Source organism: Gobio gobio (assembly GCF_949357685.1).
Source record: "Gobio gobio genome assembly, chromosome: 17".
NCBI classification, from domain to species: Eukaryota; Metazoa; Chordata; class Actinopteri; order Cypriniformes; family Gobionidae; genus Gobio; species Gobio gobio.
This window is the reverse complement of record NC_137110.1, coordinates 18,465,684-18,471,903: the sequence shown is the minus strand read 5'-3', so window position 1 is coordinate 18,471,903 and position 6,220 is coordinate 18,465,684.

Here is a 6,220-nt window from a genome sequence, read left to right as displayed (position 1 = left end):
TAAGTTAAATGGATGAATTAGCTTACTCAAATATTTGAAGTTAAGAACAATACAAATGTATGAGTACAAAATACAAATCTGTAAGTCCTGCTTACTTAAACTTTATATTTCGTAGCTTAAAAAGATTGCCTCAATTCTTTTGAGTTTTGCAAACTTATTCGGGTTTACAGTGAAGGTTAAACTTTATTTTGATTGTCCACTTTAGACATTCTATTAACTATAAGTAACTTTGGAACATGTCAACTAACTCTCATTATAATATTAGTAGACTTTTAGTAGATTAGTAGGTTAAGGTTAGGTTGTAGGTTTCGGGTTAGTAGAATAAGTTGACATGTAGTGTAGCTACTTACTGTAGTCAGTAGAATGTCTGTTGGGGGAACATCAAGATAAAGTGTTAGCAGATATTAAGCAATACTGAGCGTAAGTTTACATGTAGTAGCAAAGTTACTTATAGTAAGTAGACTGTCTAAAGTAGACCCACCAAATTTCGAAAAGTGTTGAACACAACAGCGTACGGAACAATGGCAATGGAAAAAACATTAATCAGATTACTTAGAAATCATTACAGACACAACTCCAATAATCTTTAACTATTATCTACTAAATTAACATAAAATTAACCTTTTATTAGCATAAAAGAAGCTGGTTTAATATTTATACAGCCTATATCAGCCTATGTCTATGTATATTTTAATTACCCAAAAAAAAAAGACTCATATTCAGCTGTCTCAAATGCACAATACTGTTACTGCATGATTTCCCCCCATTCCATATAAGTGTGACACAGGAAATGACATCATCTGAATCCTTTATAGAGCATAATGCGAAGAAAGTTTTCATTTTTTTCAATCATGTTACCAAAGTTATTGCAAAAAAAGAGAAATATTGTTATTTTCTGCAATTGTTTGCTATAAAATAATGAATTTCACGAATCACTGTTTTAATATTTAACATTGAATAAAGAAACAGTAGCTATATAATACTATTTAGCTTGACATCCTGATGTGATATTTATGCACCTCTCCTTACTGAGCAATACATAAATAAATAAAATCGACATTTTTAATAGTCTTAAATTGGATGTGGAAGTGTACCTTCTAAAGCAAATAGTTCTTACATAATGGTTATTAAGCTCAATATTTAGTACAAACAGAATGACTATAACCGTTAAGCAATAAGTAAACACAAGACATTAAACTGGGTTATATTTACTTGTAGATGACATAAGAGGAAGTCTTTGTCACAGTGGAAACAGAGATGACAGCATGACGAAGCATACAGTGAGGCAGTGTGCAAACTCTATTCTTATTAGTCTCAGCCGATAACAGTGTTCCGAGTGACTTGTCAAAGCTACCACCTGCTAGTGAGCTTATGTCTGTGGCACTGTTTCTCAAACTTTACAAGCAAATGACATTGTCACGTCCATGGTTATTTCTTTTTAAAACTTTCAGCATGTATTCATATACCCATTTGTTTTTAATTAAAAATGAGTTTAGATGATAGATAGATAGATAGATAGATAGATAGATAGATAGATAGATAGATAGATAGATAGATAGATAGATAGATAGATAGATAGATAGATAGATAGATAGATAGATAGATAGATAGATTGATTGATTGATTGATTGATTGATTGATTGATTGATTGATTGATTGATTGATTGATTGATTGATGTCATTCTTACATCAGATCTAAAAGATGATTGCAGGGAGTGTGTTGAAGCTAATGGGCAGAATGAGAGCGGGCGGTGAATGACGACCCAAAGCTTTTCACCTGATCCAAATGTCTCTAAGGGCCTTTTGCTGTAATGAACTGAGCTACTTGCACATCCACAGACACCTTAACTAGCATGGATGTTAATGGAGGATTATATGAAAGACATGACTCTTCATAAATCTCCCCCCACTTACCATTTCAAATTTACCATTCATTCATCTACAGAGAATTTTCCATTGAATGAAATTGTGGCAATCTTGTCTCGGCAACTATTAGGCTTTATTAAGAGACAGGACGACAACAACAGCATTAGTGTAATAATGAATTAGCATTATTTTCCAGCACAGAATTTCCATCTTTTTTGGTAAGTGTCATGGTTATAACAGTATTTTATGAAAGGAGTTCAGCTCAGGGTTGAGAGTCACTTTTTTCGCCCAAACAACAAAGTGAAAAACATTAGCAGTCTTGTGGTTACGGCTGGAAATATATCACCACTCATAAGACTGGAAGTAATAGCTATTTCTGTTACACAAATGTGGCTTTTGATGCAGACTTTTGAACTATTGTTAGCACGGGTTGGCAAATTAAGGGCCTGTTACATAAATAGTAGACAAAAACTGTTTTATTTTTTAAGACTAATTCAATTTTAGATTTAGATTTTGGTTCTTTTTATAGGCTTGGGGGCTTTTAGCTTGTTGATAAATTATCCGGAAAAGCTTCAATGGTTGATTCTTTAGAAAAGCATGTTATGCATGGCAGAATCCACAGTATAAAATCAAGTTACAAATGTATTAGTGAAGTTGCTCTGCCCTCTTGTGGGCATAGATGAACATTACTTCACCTCCTCCCAGTGACAGGAAGGTTATAGTCAATGAAGTTTATCACACATGGAGAAATCTGTTAGCATTCCCATTCATCTCGTTGTCAGTAGCTCAGCCTTGGACGTACATGCTGCCATCTTTGTTCATGGGCATTCAGTTCTGAAGCATATTTTTGATGCATGATCTGTGTCAAAGGCACCAGACAAAATATAAGTCAATTTCATGTTTTATAGTCCTTTTCATAAATATATTTCAATGTATGACCAACAAAGTAGAGAATGCCCGTGTCCAGTGCCTTAAGAAACAAGTGTGAAATATCATTCTACAAAAGAGTGTAAAATAAAATGAAACACCAAGCACAGATGCATATGGGTTTTTAACAAAAAAGTCCCTTTCAGTCTTTGGTTTTAATCACCATACTCAAAGTAAGAGACGAAATAAGTTTATTATTATCATAAACAGTTATCATCTAAGACATTACATCATGTCACGCGTAAGCTAACATATTTGTTCTGCACAGAAGATGGGCAGAATTGTTGGCCCATATTTGCTTTTTTGTTATCTCTTCCTCTTTTCTTCTCTTTTTGTTTTTAAAGCTGCAGTCCGTAACTTTTTTTGGTTAAAAATGATCCAAAATCAGTTTTGAGCAGTACATAACCAGCCAGAGTTCAAAACGTTCTCCTTACCTTAGCCCCGATTCACAACGCTTGTAATAATGTGTCACGTCTGTATACAGAAAGAAGGAGTCCCGGCTAGTAGGCTACCGCATGTGAGGATGCTGCAGGTGGCGGATCATTTTTAGCCTTTTCTCACAGCAGCTGGAATAATTAAATGTAGGCCTATCATTTTGATGGAGGTCCAGAAATAATCCAGAAAGGTCCAAACGACAATCATCAGTGACAACTGGAGATTCACCCGTAGTCAAAAGCAAAAGATTAGACTGTACAGAATTTTAAATCTACTGCTAATACACACTAATACACGTATAGTCACGCAATGCTGACGTTGTTAACATTAACAATTTGAGAAAAAAGTATAAAAATAATAATAATTTGCACGGTTTGATCTGATATGAGCTAAGCGATCGTCATATTCAATTATCATTGGTAGCGCGGTTTATTGTCATCCTTTTGTTCTCAGTTGGTCAGAACAAAAGTGGCAGACATGTATACTTACTTGTTCAGATGACATTTTCCCGTGAAAATTCTTATTTTGGTCATAGTTCCAAGACGTAGAATCTGTGATTCCGAAGTACAGTATCCATACCGGTGCGGTGAATGAATGACAGCCACACATACACTCTTAAAATGTGATGCACAACACACTTAAAGAAGATAATTCCGCAAAGAACTGCAACTGCAGGTTTTAAACAGAGGTGGCGACAAAGAGGCAAAACTTGCAGACTGCAGCTTTAAGCAAATAACAAAGGCTACAAGATACGCTTCAGCCTAATTTAGGACTAGCTATTTAAATCTTCTTTGTCAGTTTGGGGGTCCAAGAGTCACCGTGAAATCAAAATTGGCATTTTTTTATTTATTTATAAACAATCTTATAGCATGTGTACATAGAGAAAAAGTGTGTCAAAATTGTACCTTTATGGGTACAACAGCTTACAACAGGGTACAACCGCGGTAACCTACCCTTAAAGGGATAGTTCGCCCAAAAATGAAAATTCTGACTTCATTTACTCACCCTCAAGTTGTTCCAAACCTGTATGAGTTTCTTTTTTCTGCATGCTGAACATAAAAGAAGATATTTTGAAGAATGTTTGAAACAAAGCAGATAGAGAAACCATTGACTACCATAGTAGGGAAAAAAAATACTATGGTAGTCAATGGTGGCTCTATCTGCTTTGTTACAAACATTCGTCAAAATATCTTCTTTTGTGTTCAGCAGAACAAAGAAACTCATACAGTTTTGGAACAACTTGAGGGTGAGTGAATGATGACAGAAAATTCATTTTTGGGTGAACTATCCCTTTAAAAGAACATATTGGAATTTTTTTTTTAACCACAAAAAGGTTCATAGTAGCTACCTTAAGGTAAGTATTTGTACTCTAGGGCAGGGGTTTTCAATCTTTTAGATGCCACGGACCCCCAAATATGATCATCCCAGTGTGAGGGACCCCCATCCTAAAATTTAAAAGGCATCTTTCTTTTATCAACACTCAATATATAAACAAAAAATTATAATAATCTTAATAATAATCTAAAATTAATTTAATTTACATTATTATATATTTTGTTCTGCATGTAGTAATGTATTATTTCTTATTTATTTAATTTTAATCTAATAGTTATTATATATATATATATATATATATATATATATATATATATATATATATATATATATATATATATATATATATATATATATATATATATTATATAAAATGATTTATATAATTTTTTTTATTCTAATTTAATTTATTGCATTTTGATGATTAATAACAAACTAATATTTTATTTATTTATTTAGATCTAATTTATACTCATTTATTTTAATCTAATTGTTATTATACATTTTTTTGTTTATAGTTTTTTTCTAGACTTTCCACGGACCCCCTGTCACTTCCTTGCGGCCCCCTGGGGGTCCCCGGACCCCAGTTTGAAAACCCCTGCTCTAGGGTACTAATATGCAACTTTTAGGAGTCAAAAAGGTACAAATATGTTCTTTTAAGGGTACTGCCCCAGCGACAAGCTTTTGTACCCCTAAAGGTACAATTTTGACACCCTTTTTCTCTGTGTGTATTATATTGTCTTTTTTTGTCTCCATGAATAGGCTTGTGATGTCTGCAGGAATGAATTTGTGCTGGTTACGTAATATTAAAATGAGCATTGAAATCTTAAGTCTTAAAAATCGTAATATTATTTAGTTTTTCAAATTTACAGTAAGATGGTACTATTTAAAACCGTTACACAACTGTAATTATTATTCTGAATTACACAACTAGAATGCATGAGAAATTAGCGTTTCCATCTTTGACCGCTAGGGGTCTCTCTTGACAATCTGTTTATCTTCAGTGATTGACCTAACGTTAGTCCTAGGCCAACAGGTGATAAATAACTAAAACCACAATAATTTTTTTGCGTCTTCGTCCAGTGTAAAATATCAATCCGTGAACCACGATCCTGGGAGTGAAAAAGATTTCCATTTGCAACGAAAGTCAAGACATATAGTATTTCCTTTATGCAGCTAATGGAATATAGCTATCGGTCCAGAGCATGGGTCCAGAGCAAGCCTTATATTTCATTGTCTCATCCTACCCCACTGGATCAATACTAATTGCATGCGGTAAGTACTGACCACACACTGTATGAGGTATGCGTTTAATCAATCCGTTATGTCCCAGATGAAAATAATGAGCTATAATAGAGATGATCTCATTCAGCACCAGAGGTGAAGTAGGAAGTAGGTCAGAGGACTGAGCTGCTAATGATCTTTCAGTGGGTTTAATATCTTCATGAGCATATGATAATGAAATAAATGAGTCAGCACAGACATATTTGTGGTGATTAATTATGACAGGCCTTGCGGGGTGTTAAATTATTTGTATGCTAATAAATGACAAACAGACTATCAGAGTCAGTAACAAGTAAACTTCTCAAAATTAAATCAGTGTAGGGTGGTCAATTTAATGCATTAATGCAGTGAAATTTATTATAAAGAAAATTAT